This window comes from Dipodomys merriami, unplaced genomic scaffold (assembly GCF_024711535.1).
Source record: "Dipodomys merriami isolate MVZ:Mamm:240054 unplaced genomic scaffold, mDipMer1.0.p SCAF_103, whole genome shotgun sequence".
Taxonomy (NCBI): Eukaryota; Metazoa; Chordata; class Mammalia; order Rodentia; family Heteromyidae; genus Dipodomys; species Dipodomys merriami.
The window spans coordinates 1,235,797-1,258,951 of record NW_027202305.1 but is presented as its reverse complement, the minus strand read 5'-3'; the positions used below and the strand labels follow the sequence as shown (position 1 = coordinate 1,258,951).

The following is a 23,155-nucleotide window of genomic DNA, read 5'->3' as shown; positions in this document are numbered from 1 at the left end:
TCAAATCCTCTGTAAGAAGTTTTCTAAAGTTTTTCTTAAATCTTTACTTATACTACATTATTATTACTCATGTTAGCAGATGAATTTACAGAATTAAACGTGTCTATTTTTAATCTAGTTTTGGAAAATGTTCCAGACAGAATAACCCTTTTTTATGAAAACAAAAAAATGCCATTCAACAGAGAAGTTTATGACTACAGTGCTTCTTGATCAGTGTCACCCCTTTTAACCTTCTCATCCACCCCTCCCAAACCACACATTTTGTTCAAGTTCCTTAATTTTTAGGTTATACATTGAATTTTTTATCATTTAACAAATAAGTTTATGTATACAATGCAAAAAAAGAAAAAGAAAATGGTTATCAGGTTTGATTTAAAAGTCTTTTAACCCAAAAAGATTAGTTGATTAATTATTTGTATGTTTGTAACAAAACAAGAAGTATCTACTATTATTCAGTTTTCTATTGAATTATTTAGGATAATTTTGGTATCAAATAAATATAACATTTTGAATTAAAATAATGTGATAAGAAATAACTAGGTTTGTGACTTATTTCAGTTACAAAAGGAAAATTTTTGTCTCACAATGCTGTTTGTGAGGTCCAACCAGGGTGAACCAACGCATACACTAGGATACATCTTTGGTCACAACTTTTCCATTTGTCTTATTTGAAAATAGATGACCAAGTAATATATGTCCTAGATTTTGTATGTAAAAGTTTTAACTTTTTTGGAAGTGTTGAGAAACATTAAGTAATTAAAGAAATGAAAACAAAACCAACCACCTGTATTTCCACAGAGCTAAGTAACTGTTGGGTTCTGTGCTTGGTTTGTATCTAGCAGTGTTACAGTGTGAAGTGTGATAAAAATGTAAATGTTGCAAAATTTAGCCAGTCAATGCATCTTAAACTTTAAATAAATTAACAATAAATTTCTTCACAATTTCTTCTTGTATACACAACTTTCCTTCATCTCCACGAGGAAAAGACAACTCACACCAATCATTCACTTCATCCCCACTATCAGGTCAAGTCCAATCCCTCAGCCTGCTGTGCCCAGTTCCAGGAGGGCCTGACTTCCTGAGAGCCCCCGTCTCCGTGGCACTGTGGGGGGCCTCCTCCTGCGCAGTGCTCACTGCCAGCACCCTTCTGTTATTTGGAGTGCTGTGCATTGAAACAATTTAAATTAAGATGATTTAACTTAAAAATCCAGGTAATTGATTAGAATGACCAAAACATGTTTGATCTCCTGACAGGAAAAACATGAAAATACCTGAGAACATTGTTTGGGGCAGAATAAGCAGGTCAGAAGGCATGCGTGCAGAAGTGATGGAAACATACTGAAAGCCTGGCAGCCCCGGCCTCCCTCGCAGGCGCAGGACTGCTGCAGTCGCTGAGGAGCCTCCAGGGCGCCTAAAAGGCCAGGCGGAGTTCTTAAACCACACAGAAACATCGAGCCCATAATAGGAGAAAGGTTAGGAGAACAGTTATGATGATTCTATTACACAAAACAGTGCCTGTCTACACATCAGTCCTTAAATCATGTCCATGCTACCCAGAAAAAAGATTAACAAGAAGATACATGTTTTTATTTGTATTTTCTTTCCTCCTTATCAAATTAAAAAAAAAACTGAATTCTTCTAGTGAGTAGAGAGAAAAAAATCTAATGATAAAACAATTGCTTCTGTAAAATGCAATCAGTGTGGGATAGACAACCAATAGTCAAATGCAAGCAGTAACCAAATAAAAATTAACATTTGAAACTGGTGGTTCAGAGCAAAAATACATCCTCATAATTCTTTTAACTTTTTCTGCATCTGTTAAGTTCTGTAACGTAGCAGACATCTGATCACACAGAAAGTCTAAGGGAGCAGTAAGAATGATAAATGAGAACACTACATCATTTCTTTCCTATACATCAATACTCCAGCAACAACCTGCTAATTTGGGGTCCCTGGCACTTCACAACTCTTACAACAAAAGTCCATTCAGAAAAGATAGCTTTGTTTCAGCAACACATCAACTCCAGGGATCATTTTAGTACCTTGGGATAGGATCTGGATATGTGCTTGATCATGTCCTCACTGGACAACTAAACTAGCTGGTTTCAGTCTGCTTTTCTGGTTGCCGACTTTTCTTTTCCCCCGCTTTGTCAGACATCCCCACACTCAGGGGAATCTAATCACGTTTTTATTTTTAATGGAGCCCATTCTCATATGCAAGACTTGTTTTTGGTACTTCTTTCTTTTTTACCTTCTGTAACACTACGAAAATCAGTAGATAAATATTTGAAGAACAGGTTAATAGCTTGCATAGACATGAAGGACATACTATTTGGAGTGGCATGATTCAACAAGGAAACAATAAAATGTATTTGCTTCAAAACGCGTGTTGCTCAAGTAGCCAAGATAAAGGCAAAACACAGAAAAATCAGAAAAAAATAAGTAGTGCTTAATGGAAAAAACAACTATAAAATGTCCATACACTGAGAAAAATAATTTTAATTTTTTGCTCTAAAAATCCAACACTTTCTAAAAGATCTTAAGTTTAATTTATTTTCACAAATAAGCATTGTACACCTTACTGGCAGCACCAACTACTTCTAAAAGATGAGTTTTTTAAAAAGAGTAAAACATGTTAAAGTAGAAAAAAATACATGAGTAAAATATGCAAGTGGTCTAGACCATTTTACTGTCATAAAAGAATACTTTTAAAATAGAATCTGTGATCTAAATAGCTTTGTAAAGGAAAAATAAAGACTTCTTTTTTAAGGGAAAAAAATGACCAAAAAGAGATAATCACATATAATATATGCACATAAAACAAAGACCAAGAAAAATTAAAAACCCAAATAGAAAGCATTCAGTTACCAGCAGACAGAGGTGAATATCCCGAGCTCTGGCAAGAAGGACATTGTCTTTGTATTTGGAACATTAGAGTGAGAAGACCCATGTATATTCACACAAAAATACAACATCTATGCCCAGAGAAATTAAGGAAGAGTTTTGGTTTCCAGACCTACTGTCTGTCTCCTTTCCAAAACACGCAGAGCTGCTGTCATCCAGAGAGAAGCAAGCCTCGAGAAGGTCACGGAGTTAGTACAGGAAACACACAAGAAGTCACTAAGCCGGCTGACCAGCCCCACAAGTCCATTTTGCCATTACCCATCTGCCACATATGTGGTCTGTTTTCTTTTTATCAGGCTGGTAGGGTTTATGCTGCTTCTCATCAAAACGCAGAAAACATTTAATTACATTTACTTTAACTCTATTAATTGAGATTAATAAATGAAGGAAAGGAGGAGTGACCTGGTCATGTCACAGTAAAGAAAAAAGTATGATGGAAATAAATCCATTTCATCTTGAGAAAAACACTATCCTCTTGATTCTGAACAAAATCCTGATTCTTTGGTTGTATTTCAGAATCTTCAAAATGCCTTTATGTATTTTGGCTCTTCTGTTTGCATTACAGAGAGTTCTTTATTTTATAAGTAGGTTTCCTATTTCCATACATCTGCCTCCTTTCTGCCTCTATTCCTACCAACTGAAAACCTATCTTTGCCAATCTAGAATTAAATGTCTGTGTGCCTGTCCTTCAAGGCCTGGTGACTCATCTTCAGGGAGTTGGTTAAATCCATGCCCACAAGGACACCTCTTTCTCCGAGATTCTCAGGGTGGGTGACTGATGTGTCTGTGGTGCTGTCTGCTGGCATGCCTCCTTAAGCTTTACACTGAGCTTTGTTCTCAATGAACGCCTTTCCACCTCTCCATTCAGGGATCACCTTTTCCTTCCTGTGGCCCTCACAAAGCAAATGCTATCACATACAGCAGGTTTGCAAGAAATGCCTATCAAAGAAAATTGCTTGACTAACAGATCTCATGCACAGGAATATTTTCAAAACTTCCTGCCCTAAAATATAAATATTCTCTTCCATAACTACCTTCAGAATTATGCCTTATGTAATTTAAGCTTAGATTATTGAATGAGAAATTTGACTCAACTGTAATCCTAACTACTCAGGAGACGGAGAGCCAGAGCATAGCATTTCAAGGGCTGAGAAGTTTAAAATAACTAGCAAAAACACAGACTCGAGGCAAGGTTCAAGTGGTAGAGTGCCCCTCTAATATGGAAGGCAAGCAAGTATACGCTCTGAGTTCAAGCCCTGGTAATGAATATTTTTATATCAGAGACTTAAAATTTTGATGTGTTCAATATGGTCATTTTTCTCATTGAAAAGAGGTTTATTTTGTATATTATCACAAGTAAACCAAAGCTATTACTTTCAAATCATGTAAAAAAAATTTTAATGACTAGTCCAAAATTACACAGCAAGTTGTTAAATAATGTTCACCTCAGTCAATGCTTAATCCTTCCGTCAGTTCATATTTTTAGCACCCAAGAATTATAAGCCGTGCTGGCAGAAAAGAGCATATAAGTAAATTGTCTCTTCTTTGCTAGCAAGAGCTCAACTGTTTGATGTGTGAAGTGTCTGGAATGGAGATGTGTAAAGGAAATATGGGAATCCTCATGGATTTGGTAAAAGAAATGTATTGGTGGAAAAAAATGAAAATGGTAACTCAGGACAGGAAGTGCTTTATGCCTTTATGAATTTTAAGTGAACACCAAAAGAAAAAACAGGAAAAAAATGTTTTACACTTTTGTTGTCAAATGTGACTAATGAAACATTTTAAGTTATTGAAAAATGATACAAATCACAAAGAACTGCAGCCTAAGGATCACGTGGGAGAAGAACATGACTATAATTTCTCAAGAGACTTATACGTGATAAATTTGAATTTTACCAGACTACAGTATATGCGTGTATGGAAGTACAGCCTGAAACTCCTTTGTAAGATGAACGTACACTAATATTTTTTAAAAAAGAAAAGTTCATTATGAGTTTGATAAGGATGAAGTGTTCTATGTCTATCTTATGCAAATATTGTAGACTAGATTGTCTTAAAAGAAGTTTGATTAAATTTTACAAAATAATATGTGAAATAATTTTAATATAAAAAGTATATATGAAGTGTGTATATACATATATGTATATGTGCATATATGTATGTGTATATACAGATATGTGTATATATGTATGTGTGTATATACAAACATATATATACATATATATGCATATGTATATGTATATATATGTATGTGTGTATATACAGATATGTGTATATATGTATGTGTGTATACACACATATATATACATATATATACATATATGTGTGTATATGTATATACACACATATATGTATATACACACACACACACACTACACTGGTTTAAAAATTCTCATTTCACCATATAGAAACACTGCAATTTATTAATTTTAAATGAAAATTATTATTTACAAAAATCTTTCAAGTGTCTGAAAATTAGAAATCTATTATATTCTATTTATCATAACTAAGCAGCATAAATTGGAATTATTCAGAAATCACATGAAACAAGAAAGATGGGAGCCAGTTCATAGTTTTTAATCCTAAGTCTTAAGTATGGCGGTTTATATACTTCATTACTTTTTAAAATATATTAGCCTCTAATGTAGAATTATTGATCACAAGTGCTCAGAAAATAGGCCTCCACAGGGTTTCCACTCGTTTGAGCTTCCGACTGGTCTTTCCTGTTCTAAAGTGCTGAGAAGCTCATGTAACCTAGTATCAGAGCCTTACAGTCGCCTAAAAAATACCATGTCCTAAACAAGTCCCCGTGTTTGTATCTTCAGAGTAAGGAAGCCTATGACACTAACACTATGCATGAATCTTGAAACTGAGAGAAACTCCTAGACTTCTAGTAGAAGTGTTTAAACTATATTCCAAAAGACCACTCAGAGACTACTGTTAGTCAAAAGGGCATGGCGGGATGGAGAGGGCAGACCCTCTCGTTCATACAGCTCTCTCTCCGACAGGTTTTCATGGATCGGGGTCCCTGGAGAGTCTGCAGGACCACCGCGTTTTAGCCAAGCTCATGCAATAAATACTAGACAAGCTTCCGTCTTGATATATTTTAATCTTCACAAAAATATATCTTATCTTTATGTACCAGGTAGACAAAGCCCGGAATGGTTACTTTTTCACCCAGAGAGCCTTCTACCCTTTACTGACACCCTCTGGCCCTATAGCTAAGTCACCTGACACGGAGCCGCGCAGCTGCCTCTAAAGTTGGTGAAGGCATTTTAGCTGATACACTAGCAAAGAGCTGCATCTGTTTGCACATACACACTCACCTCTGACCAGTCACTTCTTTAACTTTTACAAAAAAGGGTGTATTTTTACAAGCAAGTAAATGATTTTTGTAATGACTCCAAAATAAACACAGCTCGCTCATCTGGCCATGATTTGACTTTAGATCCTCCAAGTCACTCTTCAACCCCGTGACTGAAACCACTTCGAAAATGCACCCTTCATTGCCCCTTTCCCCAAAACCCCACACAGGGGTGCATCGGAGCCGACCAGGACACGTACACAAAGTCTCTCATCCACTTCTGCACGAATGCAGCTTTTCCCTCTGGCTCGTCAGGGTTCTAACTTCGTGTTGAGTTGTCTATGGAACGAGCCGTGTCATTGCGTTTTCGGGTTTGAGCAGGATGAACTGGAGCATCCCACCAAGCGCCCTCACGCGCAGCTCCGCGCCGGCTTTCCTTTTCAACTATGGTTCCCGTCAGCGGGCAATCCTTTTACTATCACACTCCCTTTCTGTGACTTTTAACTCAATTTAATTTCCTCCTCATTTAAGCTAAACACTTCTAAGGCCAGTTTTCCGATCTGACGGAGGTACTACGTGCCTGTCACCTTCTAGACTGTCCTGCTGAAGCTCCCACAGACTGACCAGACACAACTTAAAGCTACGTTTGCAGGAAATGGGAAGCCAGGCTAAGACAGGGTAGCTGATCAACAGACACTGCAGGCATTTAACACCGGCTGAAGCTTTGCTTTTACCCTCAGGGTCACAAGGCTAAGCTACACAGCGCCCACTCTAGGCTCGCTGGAGGTCAAGGGTCGGTGCTGGCGTGCCACCGGGGTAGCCTGTGCGGTCAGCCTCCCTCCAGCCTCGGACCCCGCCTGGCATCCTGGGCTTTCCTCGCCACTCTCCACGCCAAAGCCCGGCTGCGCGCTGATTGTTTTCTCGCCGGTAAATCGCCGCTCCGACAACTCCGAGTCGGCGCTTCTGGGCTCGCGAAGGCGAGAGGCGTTACGTAACTTAAAGCGAAGCGGGGCGTTTGCGGGTCTCGGCCCGGGCCACGGGAAGGGTCGGGTCCTCACGGTCCTTCTCGCGAGCCACCGTCCGCTCCCCGGCCTCCGCACTCGGCCTCCCGGTCCCAAGTCCCAACTCCTCCGCGGAGCCCGGTCCCAGCTCCAGCGGCGGGGGCCTCGGCCCGCGCCGCCCTCCGCTCCTGCTCCAACTTTCCCACGTCCCCCGGCGGGGAGCCCCGCTGCGGGCGGCCTCCTGGGCCCGGCGGAGAGGCGGCGCCCGCCCGCGGCTGCGGAGGGCAGCCACTTACCCGGAGCCGCCGGCCCGGCCCGGCCCGGCCCGGCCGTCCTCGCGCCCGGCCCCTGCCCCGGCCCGCGGCGGGCACGGCCCGCTCGGTCCCCGGGTCCCGGGTCCCGGGTCCGCAGCCCGCGGAGGAGGTCGGGCTCTCACGCGTCCGCGGGCAGCGCGGCGGGGACGGGGCACGGCATCCGCTCCACCGGCGCCCACGGCACCGGCACCGGCTCCCGCGCCGCGGCGGGCGGCTGGTCCGGGCGCGGGGTCTCCGGGCCGCCCGCGGCCGCTCCCACCGCTCGCTGCCAGGGCACTCGCGCCCCCGCGCGCCCCCGCCTTTAAAGGAGCCCGCGCCGCTCGCCCCGCCCCGCCCCGCCTGCGGCTCCGCAGCCTCGCGGCGCCCGCCCGGCGGTGGCGGAGCCTGGGCGCGAGCTGGCCGGCGCCGCCCGCCCGCCGCACGCCTTGGCCCGGTCCGCCCGAGCGCACGGCGAGGACGCGCGCCCGTCCTCCCGGAGCACCCGCTCCGAGGCGCGGCATGCAAGTTGAGGCCGCCTCCCGCCGGTTCCCAGGAGCCGCGGCGGGCGGCGGTGGACCCGGCCGCCTCCCCGCACGGCGGCTGCGGACGCAAGCGCAGCCCAGGTAGCGAATCCCGCGGCCGCCGCCGTGCCATTGTCTGCCGGCGCCGACTCCCACCGCCGCCCGCCGCCCGCTCGCCCCGCGCGGTCGTTACCTCCCTGCCGCCGGCCTGACGCGCGGGCGGGCGCACCTGTGGAGGGCGCTGGGCGCCCGGCCCGCGGGCTGGCTCCCACCTGTGGGCGGGTCCCGGCGGCCGCGCCCGCGCCCCGCCCGGCTCTGATTGGCCGTCCGTCCGCGTCCTCTGGTCGTCCAGGCCCACGCCCCGCAGGCGCCGCTCGCTCGTGTGCCTCCGTGTCAGCGTGGACCGCGCTCTCCCCGAGCCCCGGGCTGGCTCTCCGCGCCCGCTGTGGGCCGGCAGGCGAGTGCGCGCCGGACGGACGGGTCGGAGCCGCGCGGCGCCTCGGGTCCTAGTGGAGCGCGTGCCGCCGTGGGGGGGGGGGGGGGCGCACCCGGAACGCTGCGGAGCGGAGCGGGGTCTCCCCCACCGCCGGGGCGTAGAAGCGGGCGATCAAACAAGTGTGTGCCAACTGTGCACACGCAGGTCCGCAAAAGCGTGCCAAGGCGCCGAGCGGGCACGAGGCAGCGGGGCCGGCTTGGCTCCTCAGATAGACCCCTGCCCACCGTGGAGAGGAGGGGCGCAGCCAGCCACCCACTGGAGGCCTGGTCCAGGGAGGACGGCCGGCCGGCCGGGCGGCCAGCGGGAGCGCGGAGATGGGGCCCGGGCCTCCAGCGGGAGGACGAGCCAGCCAAGGCCTGGTCCAGGGAGGACGAGCAGGCCCGGCCAGGCCGCCAGCAGGAGGACGGACCGGAAGGCCGGACTGGCGAGGAGAGGCCGTCTGGTGACGGTCAGGCGAGGGGCGACCATTAGCTTCGGGGCACTGCCATGTGATGCGGCCAGCGGGGCGAGACTGGAACCGAGCTCCTGGCGCCCCGGTGTGAACCCTGGCACCCACGCCTCGCGTGGGCCCTGGCGCAGGCTGCGCTCCGCGTGCGTGCCCGCTCGGTGGGCCGCGTGCATTGCTACCCCCTCGGGCCCGAGGGGTCAGCGTGCGCCGGCGGACACCTGCCGCTCGGGCAAGCGCACACTCACCCAGAAAAAGCCGCGTGCACGTGCTCCGGCTGCCCCCCCTTCCATCACTGCCCCCCCGCCCATCAAATGCTTCCCTCGTCCTCCCCCCCCAGCCTTTCATCACTGCCACGTGGGAAATCCTTGAGCTTCTCTTCAAATGATGAACGTCCATCCATCTAGACCCTTCCTACATCCCCAGCGCTCTGCACCTAAGGCTGGGCAGCCGGCTGCTCCGGGGCCTGGAGCGGCGCTGGTCCTGGCGACACTGCACCCATTCCGGGTCACCGGGGCGCGGCGCTGATCCTGGCGACACTGCACCCATTCCGGGTCACCGGGGCGCGGCGCTGATCCTGGCGACACCGCACCCATTCCGGGTCACCGGGGCGCGGCGCTGGTCCTGGCGACACTGCACCCATTCCTGGTCACCAGGGCGCGGCGCTGGTCCTGGCGACACCGCACCCATTCCTGGTCACCAGGGCGCGGCGCTGGTCCTGGCGACACCGCACCCATTCCTGGTCACCGGGGCGCGGCGCTGGTCCTGGCGACACCGCACCCATTCCGGGTCACCCAGGCGCGGCGCTGGTCCTGGCGACACTGCACCCATTCCTGGTCACCAGGGCGCGGCGCTGGTCCTGGCGACACCGCACCCATTCCGGGTCACCCAGGCGCGGCGCTGGTCCTGGCGACACCGCACCCATTCCGGGTCACCGAGGCGCGGAGCTGATCCTGGCGACACCGCACCCATTCCGGGTCACCGAGGCGCAGCGCTGGTCCTGGCGACACTGCACCCATTCCGGGTCATAGAGGCTACAGGTGTCCACTTGCTTCTAAGCAAGATCTGGGCTCAATTTCTGTGACAACTTGTTGCACAAACATGTCCCTCCTTGGGAAGTCCGACATTACAATCGGTTTTATCACTTAGAGTTAACCGTCTGTGACTTTCCACTCAGTAACTGTAAATGTTTCTATTTTTCTTAGATTTAACTTCAGAGAAAGATGGCTGTTCGTGGTATTATATACGCACATGTAGCACACGTGTACGTATATAATGTCTTCTGAGACAGGTTATGGATATATAGCCCAGGCTGGTCTCAAATTTGCCCCTGGGCTAGGATGGCCTAGAATTCACTATCTTCTTGTCCCAGCTTCCCAAGAGCCTGATCACAGGCCTATACTACCGGGTCTGGCGAGTAAATTTGCACTTAATGATGGCTACTTTCTCTCCTGTATCAAAGGCACACAACATCTTTTCATAGGAAAGCTTTTCTGGAAAGGGATAAAACCTTGATCTGCTCACCACTAAATATTACGTCAAGTAGACCCTGTTTGCAGGCTCCTCCTCTGGGTGTGGATGAGAGCCTCTGCTGATTTGGACCTCCGGTGAGCACACCTGTGTCAGGTTTTGAAGGACAGTCACAGTGCGCTGTGGCTTGACCGCACACCTCCTAAAGCCAGCGAGGCACATCCACCAGATCTGGGCTTTGACCTCAAATCAATGTCTTCTTCTCAGAACTGTCCACCCAGTTATACTCAGTGTCTAATCCAGTCCTTCCTGGTGGCACCCACACCTAGAACCCCATGATTTCCAATTCACACTCATGATTACAATGTAAAAGCATGCCTGTGTTCCTTGTGGGCCAGGAAATAGATCCCACTTCCACTCCGACGCACTCTGTGCTTCTGTGCTGTGTCTGGTGAGTGATGCACAGACAGCCTCATCCGTTCACTTCTCAGACAGCTCATTATAAAACGTGTTTATCACTTTTGTTGTTCACTAGTAAACCTGTAGCTAGCAATGCCACCACTAGATGGTACTCATGTACTAATTAGCAATGCAATTTATGTCCTAGGACTTTGAGGGGTTTTTTTTGTTTGTTTTAGGGGAATTGAAAGACACCCCAAATTAGGGAATGAGATTATCAGAAGACTTCTATATACTATTTGACAAACATCATGCAATGATTATACTGGTAAACTGCAGGATGTCAAGCCACTTAGCAGCTGAAGTTGTGCCTTCTACCCAGACGAAGGAGGGTGATACATATGCACAGATGTGAAAGCAGGCTTTATACTCATGATCTGAGCCATAACCCAAGCACGTGGTCTCCACCCCAGTGCTCACCAAACTCATCCGAGGCAGGCTTGCAAACAACTAGATCTCCATTAAACAAGTTGTTTGTACAGTGCTATCAACAGACGACACGTATGAAGAACACTGAGCAGTGCTATCAACAGACAACATGTATGAAGAAATACTGAGCAGGAAATAATTTAGCACAAGTTATGACAAGACTAAATACCAGGAAAAAGTGTAAGTTGGCATTTTCATGTACTCAAGAATGTGTGGTTCATTCAAATCACATTGGCTAGCAAGCCACTATTTTTCCCTTTAAAGATATGAATGGGCTCAAATATAATGCTTTAATAAAAATTTCCCCAAATATTTAATGAAGTAAGTAACTGTATCTTCTTTCATTCTAGTGTTTTGCTTGAATAACATCTTACTTGACATGATAATTAACGTAATGGTCTATACTTTGGAGAGCACAGTTTCAATAATAAATATTGTTGTTTTCTGATGAGATTATATTTTATTCTATAAAATGTATCTACTGTCTATATAATTTAGACCCAATTTTCTGTGATTATGACTTAAGAACATACTTTCTTGTTACTATGTCACAGCCTGACATAGTTCTTCTACCTGAAGCACCATTGGTCATAAGGCTGAGCCTGATTATCTAGCAAGCAGCATCAGCCACCATGTGTGGTAAGTGGTGGTGACAATCTCAGTCCTCAGCTGGTGGTTATGTTGATGGTGCAGGTAGCTGTCTTCGGGAAAGCTATGTTGGCTTTGTTTTTTGAATGTTTAAAAAAAACACTTGCTCTGTGACTATAATTTATAAGCTAAGCAAATACAGACACAATATTTTATACTAAGTAGCACCTTTTCTGTAAGGATTCCAAGACCACTTAACAAGAACAATTCAACATATTATAACCACGTGACACCTCTTTCATACACCCCTCACTATTTCACGTTACACAAACTTTACCTGAAAGTAAGGAATCATAGACTGTGAACTTGTTTTCACTCTTAACTGATGAAGGAAGCTCCCAGTGCAATAAGAATTACTAGAGGTGCCAAAATACAGAAGGGCATACATATGCTATCAACAGTTATTAATTATCAGCATACAAATGGCTGAGAGCCTTCTTATAGTGAAGAGAAAAAAAAAGTATTTTGAATAGTCCCAGGCAAAGACAAAAAGCTGAGCAAGGTGGCATTATGTTGGCTTTGGCCTTTCTGTCAAATGATGCTTGCTAATGAGACAGCAGAAGAAACCCTATCAGAACCCACTAGAAAACAATCTGACAAGAAAAAATAACAATGTTTGCTGAAAATGGCATTTATGAGTTAGTTCTCTCTATTCACAGTGAGACTTAATGCTATCAACAGTGACAGGCTCTGAAGTATGACAAGGATGGTAGTCCATAGTAAAAATATGCACAATTAATGTGTAATGAGATACTGCATGAAAGAAAGCTGTGTTTGCCTGGGAGGGGTTTGAATAAGTATTAGAAAAGTCATTAAACCAGAGATCTTGATTACTAGAGGATTGATACAAATAAATAAATAAATAATGGTCTTACCATTGATTTCCTTTTAACAAAGGAGAAAAAAAATCTCCAATTTCCAAATTTAAGGAAGAATCACTTAGAGAGCTGAGACTCTCATAGTGTGCTCCTCAGTCAACAGCTTGTCTTCCCAGGTCTACTTTGCCTATTAATTATGCTTCAGCCTTTTGGCAACATAATCCAGCCTTTAAAGTGAACAGACCACATTTTTACCATCATTTACTACCTGCAAAAATAGGAGTGTAGAGTTCTCCCAGCTTTCCGGTTCCTGTCTTTATTCTCACACATCTTAAATTCCAACTCCAATTTCTGAGCTTCTTTTAGGTTGATTGGCATCCATGCAAATTTTATCACCATGTTTGCTCTAATGTGAGCATCTCTTCAAATGAAAATGTGCTCTAGATGCAGAAAAAGGAAATGCATATGTATATAGATGTCCTCTAGATAAAGAGAACAGAAGTATAAGTTTCTTTTCAAGGTATAAGTTGTTGACGTTTTATTTTGGTACTGAGGAAAATATATAAAAGGTTTCACATTTTAGTAAATCTTGATTGCAAATAGCATATGTGTACAGCCATATAAATGAAAACACAGGAAACCTTTGGGAAGGTTTGAGAAAGTTAACATGGTCAAAAAATAAGTAGGAGGTGTTCTTTCTAGAATCTCAATTGGATTTATTCTAGGGAGTTTTTGTCTTCCTTTCAGGGCTAAACCTACTATGACTAAGTACATCAGCTTGTCTTTCCTTAATCTGTATTAGAGGTTACAAAATTGTACAGGCTTAGGATTTATCACCTGTTATACACACATACATAAAACAGGCACACATATACACACACAAACGTAGTAATTTTTACAGTCAAGCATAACCTACCCATCACCTTGTACTGATATGTATGTAGCGTGTGTGTGTGTGTGTGTGTGTGTGTGTGTGTGTGTGTGTGTGTGTGTGTGTGTAACTGAAATAGAGCCAGGCACCCATGGCTCACACCTGTAATCCTAGCCAAAAAATATATACTTTACATATTTGTTTTCTTTTTCTTTTTTTGGTGCCAGTCCTGGGGCTTGAACTCAGGGCCTAGGCACTGTCACTGAGTTTCTTGTTTGTTTTTGGCTCAAGGTTAGCACTCTACCACTTGAGCTGCAGTTCCACTTCCAGCTTTTTCTGAGCAGTTTATTAGAGATAAGAGTCTTATGGGCTTTCCTGCCCAGGCAGGCTTCAAATTGTGATCCTCAGATCTCAGGGTCCTGAATAGCTGGCATTACAGGCATGGGCCACTAGTGCCCACCTGAGGACTGAAAGCTTTTTATTCCTATCTTCTTTTAACACATACCTTCACTACTAATTCTCTGACATTAACATTCAAAGACAAAATATCAATGCTTTTAAGGAACTTACAATCTAGCCACAAACATGCACTATCCAAACTGGGTGACTGTTAGAGGCTGAGGGCATCAGGTGAGCACCCAAGGCCACACTGCACCAGAAGGGGAGGGGCTCTCCAGTGGTACTCGGGTTCCACATGCCCCCCAACCCAAAGCGCTGACAATGGGAGGATTTCAGTTCAATCATCCTGGGCAGAAATGGTTACCTGTTCCTTTTCAACCAATAGCATGACACAGTGTCACCCATGTGCCTCAAACTAGCAGACCAAGGTCCAGGAAGGTGTCTGTGCAGAAAGCACAGCAATCCCTATCTCAAAAATCAGAGAAACAAAATGGGACAAGAACTTTGCCAGCTTTATTTCTGACATGGGTCTAATAACCAGAATATACAAGGATCTTAAAAAAACAAAAATCCCCAAAACTCATTAACCCGGTTAACAAATGGATCAAAGGAGTTGAACAGTCCCTTCTCAGAAGTACAGATGGCCAATCAATATGTAAAGAAATGCTGCATTTCTGGCCATAAAAAGTACAAATCAAAACAACACTGAGAGTCCAACACATTTCAGCCAGAACAGCCATCATCCAGAATGTGAACAACCAATGCTGGAAAGGATACAGGGAAGAAGGGACTTTAATATGCTTTGGCAGAAATGTAAGTAAGTGCAACCACTGTGGAAATCAGGATGGAGATTCTTCAAAAAGCTAAATGTGGAGCTATGCCATGATCCAAGAATGCCACTCGAGGGCATTGTGAGAGCCTGCATGACCAGCACAGCAAGGGCACCTGCGCACACAACTTCACTGTGGGTGAGGATTCACCACACTCAGGTCACAGAAACAACCAGACACATGCCCTGCAGGGGATGAATGGCTTGAAAAAGCAAACATATATCCATGGAGATGAATGAAATTATATCATTTTGATGGGAACTTGACAGACCTGGAAAATACCATACTGAGTGAAGGAGACCAGGCCCAGGAAGACAAAAGGTGCATATCTGCTCTCATATGTGGATCCGAGATACCAAATACAACCTCCCATGTAATACACACTGGGGCATAAGTTTATATATGTGTATATGTGTGTAGGTATATGATTTAATTGACTAATGTATAATACAGCAGGAGTGAAACCTCATGGAATGAACCTTTTGAACACTTAACAGTTTAACAAAATGAATGTCAGGCAGCTGAAACAAGATTGTAAGGGGAGGGACCAGCGTCAAGGGGGATGGGTGAATACAAAAGGGAATGGGGTCAAAGCCAGCCAGACGCTCACTACACATATGTGAAAGGAAGCAGAAGCACCACTTGAGTCTGGGGAGAAGGAACAGCTGGGATGGGAAGAAAACTGTGGAGGGGAGACTGACCCACAACACTTAACCCAACTGCTCTACATTGTGAAGTTCAGTAAATATCAAAAAGGGGGTAGATCAAAGAAAAATATAGTGGCTCACCAGTACAGTATTGTTTAGTGAGTGAAAAGCCTTAAGTTCAAACCCTAGAACCACCAAAAATGGTGAAGAGTTCCCCTTTCAACTGAGAATGAAAATGAGAACGGACTCAGAGAACTGAATACCTGACTGGACATCATTAAATTATATGCACATACATGTATCTATAGATCCAGAGCTTGTTTCTAAATGTCTCTCTGTCCATGCTTGTGTTTACATAGCTGAACCATTCTACATACAATCTATTTATAAAACAGACAGCTACACCCCCCCACAAACCAAAGTATGCATCCTCAATTTCATTTGTAGAAAATCTAGATGGCACAGTTACCTAAAGAACAGATCTAAGCCATAGAACTTATTCTTATTTCAGTTTGCCTGTTACAGTGATTCTTCTTGAATAAAATACAGTATTTATTTTACAAATGCCAGTTACAGTTACACTGGTAGTGCATATATTTTTCTAGAACTTAACTTTGCAACTTGGTAACATGATAAACATTCTTAGATAATTGACAGAGATCCATTTGTGTTTAAATGACATAATTTCCTTAACAAGTAAGTAACCTTACAATTTATTCTACTTTCTCTGTACTGTTAAACATTTTCTCCTTTATTATTTCATTATGAACAACAGAAGTGAATGCAGTTAAACTGTGCTGACATCCTAAGTTTAGAACCCAAGTATAGTACATGTTCATGATCACAAATGGCTGGATCTAGAAGTACACTTAAGAAGAATGAATGTTAAGGCAATGTCGATATAGAGTATTTCAGTATACATCCTTCTGAAACATGGAAAGAGTAACTTGCCACTGACAACTAAAGCCATGAAATCTACTTAGAAATCATTACCAAATTCAGAAAATCAACATAACACCACAGTATGTTTTAAGTAGATTCTAGAGCCTGCAAAACAAATTAGTATGCTATCTTTCAAATATTCAAGAGAAAAAGCACATCACCAAAGTCTTTCTTGGGGGCAGGCATTTATATCTTTACTCAAAGTACGCAGATGCTATCTTGAAAACACTATTTTCCAAACAGAAGAACTGGGTGATATTGTTCTTAACTACTGCAACTACAAGGTAAGGTTGTTTTTACAACATGTTTTGTGCTCGCCTTGAATAAATCTGGAATGTACAGCATTTTATTACTCCTGTACTTTTTGGAAATGAATTCAATTGCTAGAATTTTCATTTAGTATATAAAAACACAGATCAGGATACATATCTTTATTTTACCTGATGTTTATAGACAAGAATTTTAATTAACCAAAAGCAGCTGATAATAGATTATTAGTACGTACAAAGTGTGCACTTAATAGAAGCAGAGCTAGAAGCAATTAGTGGAAGTAGGTATTTATTCCTAATGAGAAACAGTACCCTAAATACTCACTGTTTATGCTAGTCCAATCACTGCAAATAGCACTAATGGCATCATTAAATTAATGCAATACAACATTGTAACTCCTAAACAGACTTGTCGATTTGGTGTCAGATTGGTACAGTGATGAGCCTATTAGTATTTTCCATGATTTATGAGGATGCATTAGCAACCTGGTTGTTTTGCAGTTATTTTTCTTCTTTTTCTAAAATCATGTTTAGATCAAATGTTACTATGTAAAACTCAAACCAGTGATTCATAAGTTTTTAAATTTTATTTGTATGTATTTGGTATCCATACAACTCTTGGAATGGCCACAAAATAAAATGGCTATGCCATTATGATTACTAAAGTATAAGAAATGTAACATTAGTGGGGCTGGGAAGGTGGCTCAGTGGTAGAGCACTTGCCTTGCATGCCTGAGGCCCTGGGTTCGATTCCTCAGCACCACATAAGCAAAAAGAAAAAAGCCGGAAGTGGCACTGTGGCTCAAGTGATAGAGCGCTAGCCTTGAGCTGAAGAGCTGAGGGACAGCACCCAGGCCCAGAGTTCAGGCCCCATGACTAGACCCCCCCCCAAAAAAAAAAAGAAAAGAAAAAGAAATGTAACGTTAGTTTTGACATTTCTAATCCGAAATTCTCTAGATATTGTAGATGAGTTGGGTTTCGGCGACACAGCTAGTGGAGTTCTCATTTCCTACATTTTTCCTATGAAAGCGACACTGCTGTCTAATTTACATACCTAACCAGCAAGTGAGAAATGAACAACATACTGCTCTGAATTGTTTGAAATATGTTCATAATTCTATTCCCTTCCTTTATCTGTTCTCCTTTCTTCTTTCTCCCATGTTTGAATGAAATACATGTGAAATATCAAACATGGTTGCAATCTGCATGTTTAAAACTTATTCCTAAGACAATAAATAAGAAGGTTTTTTTCTTTCATGCATGTGTTTCTAACGCATTTATAAGATTATCTCTTTGTTGCTTTGTATGTCCCTCCCCCACAGTATAACCCCTGCTTTCACTATATTTGATGTCAGTATAACTTGTGGAGGAGATGGGGAAAAACCAGTTGTTTAAGGATACAGGTGGACCTGTTGCAACAATGAGAAGTACAAGTTGTCATGTCCAAAACGAGCTTTACAACGTCGGTGCTGGGGGGGTGGGGGGTGGGAGGGGGGGAAGGAGAAGGATTGGGATTGGGGGGGAGGGGGGAGGCTGGGAAGGGATGTGAAGGGTAAACACAGGAGGAGGCTGCAATGCTTGGTAAGAAATGTACGCATTATACTGCCCATGTAATTGTAACTCCTCTGTACAGTATGTTCACAAATAAAATAAAATTAAATTTAAAAAATAAAAAAAAAAAAAAAGAATTGTGTGATCTCCCTCCCTTTTCATCTAGATCTAGCCATTGCATGGAGATTTCCTAAATACAGCATGGTGAATCGAAAGAATGTTGTAGAGAGGAAGGATGGGTAACTTTATATTGTCTGCATCCACGCTTTCCTGACTCATGGCACTCCAAACGGCTGAGTCACTGACATGCAGGAAGCGTGGGAAGTTCTTCAGCATCCTTTCCCCAGTGTTTTTTATTGAATTCAGGTCTTCAAGGGAATTAGCATTTAAACATGTAACCTTATTAAGTCTGTTAAGGATTATAATGTTTAGAGAAGATACAAGAAATGCAAAATGTAGCAGGAAAGGGCTTTTTAAATACCAGATTGACCCCCTTTTCTGGAATCTGTAGAAAGCATATAGCACAATAACCAACCCGAATGGGGCTTCAGTAAATGTGAGCCCCTCTCTCCGCTGCCCAGTTCTTCCCATCACTGCAGCACTGTGTCAGCTCATCTTCACTCCAAGCCGTCAAATCTCCTGTTGTGTCTGGGAGGGAACCATGGCCAGCTCCAAACAAGGTGCCTTCATTTCTTGAGCCAGTGAGAACAGTAGGAATCTTCTAGAGAGTCCCTCAGAATTGTCACTTGTCCAGACACACAGAAATAGCTTCAGAGGTGTTAGAAAAGACTGTCCTAAGAAAGCGGGAAGGTTCACATTATACACCAGCTCGAGTGCCTAAAACACATCCAGACAGTCGTTGTCCCGTTGTCCTGTCCTGGTGGGGTGTCTGTGTGTCTGGAGGAGGTCATCATGTGAGACAGGCAAGTGAGTAAAGCTACAACTCTCCACAGTGTGCATGCATTTTCAAAATTGTTGAGGGCGCCAATAAAACAGAAAGGTAGAGAAGAGAAGCACTGCCATCTCTTGAGACATCTATGTCCCCTTTCCCTTGTAAACTCGAGTTCATGGCTCCTGGGCATTCAGACTCAAATACAGATCACTCCATTCCTCCCACACCCATCCTCAGGGTTGCAGACTTGAATTGAACTGCACTACAGGAGTTCCTGGGCCTCCAGGTGCAAATGCAGGTCAAAGGACTACGCAGATTCAGTAAGTATGTGAACTACCCCTCCTCTTACTGGGTCCCATAGGCATGTTCCTGGGGAGCCCTGGGCCGGCTCCCATCACACATGAGGTGTCCCATCACTGACCCTGGGGGCCCTGGCTGACACAGGGAGGCAAGGTTCCAGGAGGACATCCTCCTTTACGTCTCCTTAGCTTTTCCCAGCATAGGTCACATTAGGTGAAAATGTGTTTTGTAAATATAATGGTTGTCTAGAAACAGCCTTATTCAATAATGTTTTCACAAAGACCCTAATGTTTTACCAAAAGATACGAAAGTATTTGAATAGTAAATATAGGAAACAACTACTGGCTGAAAACTAATGTAAACAAAGGTGCCAATTATTTAACAGTGTTGAAAAAAATCTATCTGTAGAGAGATTTAGCTCAATTTTTTTTTGGTTGTAGGGCCTGAACTCTGGGCCTGGGTGCTGTCCCTTGCCTTAGCTTTTCAGCTCAAGGTTAGTGCTCTACCAGTTGAGCCACAGTGCCACTTCTAGATTTTTCTGTTATGTGAATCGAACCCAGGGGCTCATGCATGCGAGGCAAGCACTCTACCACTGAGCCACCTTCCCAGCCCACGAGATTTATTTTATAAAGCTTTATAGTTAAGAACAGATAGCTCATACTTTTTACAACCAAATCTTAAAACTTAATATAAAATGTAGTAGTCTTAATCCAAAAAGCCTATTAAGTACAGTAATTTGGAATTTGCTACTTGAATCATTAAATTATTACTAATTACCAAATTGGTTTATTGTGTACTAGGGTAAAAATCCATCAGGATATGAACCATTAATTAAAAATGTTTAAATTAGTAACATGCCTCTAATCAAATAATTTATATTTGGAAAACAAGATTATGATTAAAAATGCTCCAGGGATTTTTCATTACTTCTGTTATGTAATAATGTAACTGTATAATTAGTAATAAAAGTACTCCTAATTATATAAAGATATTAAAATCATCTTGCTCTTATACTAATAATTAATTCCTGTTTTAAATGTGTGCTATTCAAGGGAATTCTCATAATTGCCTGTGGGCTTTTTTTTAACCTTATTCTTTAAGCTACTTCAGTCATCTTGGAATATACCAATAATTTCAGTACTCGGGAGCTGAAGCAGGAGAATTCCAAGTTTAACGAGAGTTGTCTGCATTACACAGCAAGATCTTGTCTCAAAAGAGAAAATACCACACAAACCTGACACTTTACTTCCTTGAATTTAAATTGCTATCAAGTCATTTTACAGAGGGTTACAGCTCTGTATGCTGGGCTCTAAGTGCCATGCTCGCTGGGCACCACCACCCTTTCCTTGTTTTGTAGGTGGCATGTGGTGATACCCATCTACAGCCTCAGTACTTGGGGGTCTGAGGCAGAATGATTAAAATCTTGAGGACAACTTAGACTCGATAGTGTGTTTGAGGCCAGAATGAGTTGAATATTGAAATCTTTTCTCTAGTCCGTTAATCACTCACCAAATCAATCACCAATCAGTGAATCAATCAAACAAGTGTCCCCCCCCACCGCATCTGGATACAACCACTTAACTGATGACCATGCAAACGTGTCCACTCTTCATATATTCACTCTCCATACATAATTTCTTTCCTAGTTAACTTCACGTTCATATTGTTCCCGAAACAGATTTTGATAGAGGTAGAAAATATTTTCTGCCTCTTCATCTGGTACGGCAGTTATCAACTGGATGATTTCAGTGTTCATTTCTAATATCCAGTGTTTTCCTTATTTCTTATTCTCCCTTTCCTCCTCCTCTTTGAATCAAGCTCACCATGTAGTCTAAACGAATCTTAGGATCCTTCTTACTCAATTTCCCAAGTTCTGAGATTACAGTTCTGAAACTCCATGCCTGGCTCTACTGTAAATTCTTAAATTTCCACATGTGGGTTTTTTTGCAGGTGGAATTTTCTCTATAGACAGTAATGCTATTTGAATATAGCAGTTTTGTTAGTTCTTCCTTTTGCAATTCATTGTATTTCCTTTACTTACCTTAGTGTACTGGCTAGAATTTCAAGTACAAAGCTGAATAAAAGTCATGAGAGTAGATTTTTTTTTCTCCCTGATTTAAGCAGAGAAAACATTTAGTCTTTACCACTGAATATAAGATGTAGGGGAAGTGACTCTGTAGCTCAAGTGGTAGAGCGCTCGCCTTGAGCTGAAGAGCTGAGGGACAGCGCCCAGGCCCAGAGTTCAAGCCCCACTACCGACAAAAAAAAAAAAAAAGATTAACTGTAGGTGTTCTGTAAATGTTTTGTCAACAGAGATGTTTTCCCTATTGTACAATTTTTCCTGAGAATAGTTATGCGTAGATCTTGAACTTTAGCAAATGGCTTTTCTGAAATAATTTCAGGATGGATTTAAAAGATTAATTTTTGAATACTGAATCATATTTTCATGGCTAGAATAAATCCCTCTTACCAAATTTTTATAATTCTCATTACATAATAATGCTTAAGGACATACATTTTGCACTCATATTCATGAGAGATGCAGGCATGTAATCTTATGTATTTATTTGTATGCTGGCTTCAGTGCCAGGGTAACCATGATAGTAGCTGAAGAATGAATTTGAAAGTTCTTCCTCCTTGTTCATTACCCTAAAATCAGTGTGGAAAACTGGAGTTAATTCCAGTGCCCTTCCTTCAACAACTGATTCAATTCCGCAAGGAAACCACTATGTTTGAAAAGTGCATTCTTGCAAAAAAATTACTTTTTTATAATAAAGTCATTATTATATAACTACTACATAATAGTTGAATTTCCCTGATTTTATTATATAAAATTACTAAGGCAATATCTTCTATTCCCAATAGTGATAATTCATACTTTTCCCTTTCTTGTCAGTCTTATTAGATATTTGTCAAAGTCATTGATCTTTTCAAGTAACTGATTCTTTTAGTTTCATTAATGTTCTCTATTATTTATCCTCTATTGATTGTATTTTTCATATTATTACTCTCCTATTTGCTTTGGGTTTATTTTACTTGATTTTACTGACTCAGACTTGTCCTTTTTTCTAATGTACACATATAGATACACAATTTCCTCCAACAGTCATCATTGCCATGGTGTGGCCCATAAGGTTATTTTTTATTGTTGTTGTAAAGGTGATTTACAGTTACATAAGTAATACCTGAGTACATTTCTTCTTGAACAGTGTCACCTCCTCCTTCATTTTCTCCCAATTTTTCCCTCCCAACCTCCTCCCTCCCAGGCCTACCCACTTCGATATATTACTATGTCTTCAGTTTTGCCTGGGTCAATATATTTAAATTTTTCCTTTGGAAATTCTTCCTCCTTCCTTTGACAAATGAATTGGTAAAGGTTCTGTTATTTAGCTCTCAAATGTTTATTCAGATGTTTATTGTCTGAATTTTACAACCCATAGGATTTTAATTCTCTTAAATTTGTTGAGATTTAGTGTATGGTTCAATATATAATCTACCTATGTATATGTTCATTGAGTAAGTGAAGAAGACATAGTTCTGCTTTTTGATGGATGGAGTGTTTTATAAATGTCTGCTTTGTTAATAAAGATGTTATTTCATGTCACTAATAATTTTCTACATGTTCTATCAATTGCTGAGAGAGTTGCTGTCCCCAATTAAACTTGT

At 42.9% G+C, this 23,155-nt stretch overlaps 1 protein-coding gene across 3 annotated transcripts in view; it reads right to left on the bottom strand.

Moving 5' to 3' along the window:
- Positions 1-8,276, bottom strand: part of LOC138809815 (contactin-5) — a 463,911-nt gene extending 455,635 nt beyond the window's left edge. Inside the window, exon 1 of one of the 3 annotated variants that reach the window (XM_069996830.1) lies at positions 8,217-8,276. The gene's annotated coding sequence lies outside the window, so the exon portion shown is untranslated. Of the gene's footprint in view, positions 1-7,505; positions 7,657-8,216 lie in introns of those variants that run through there. The other 2 variants (XM_069996838.1, XM_069996810.1) reach the window with 2 other exon arrangements.
- Between the last annotated feature and the right edge of the window lie 14,879 nt (positions 8,277-23,155).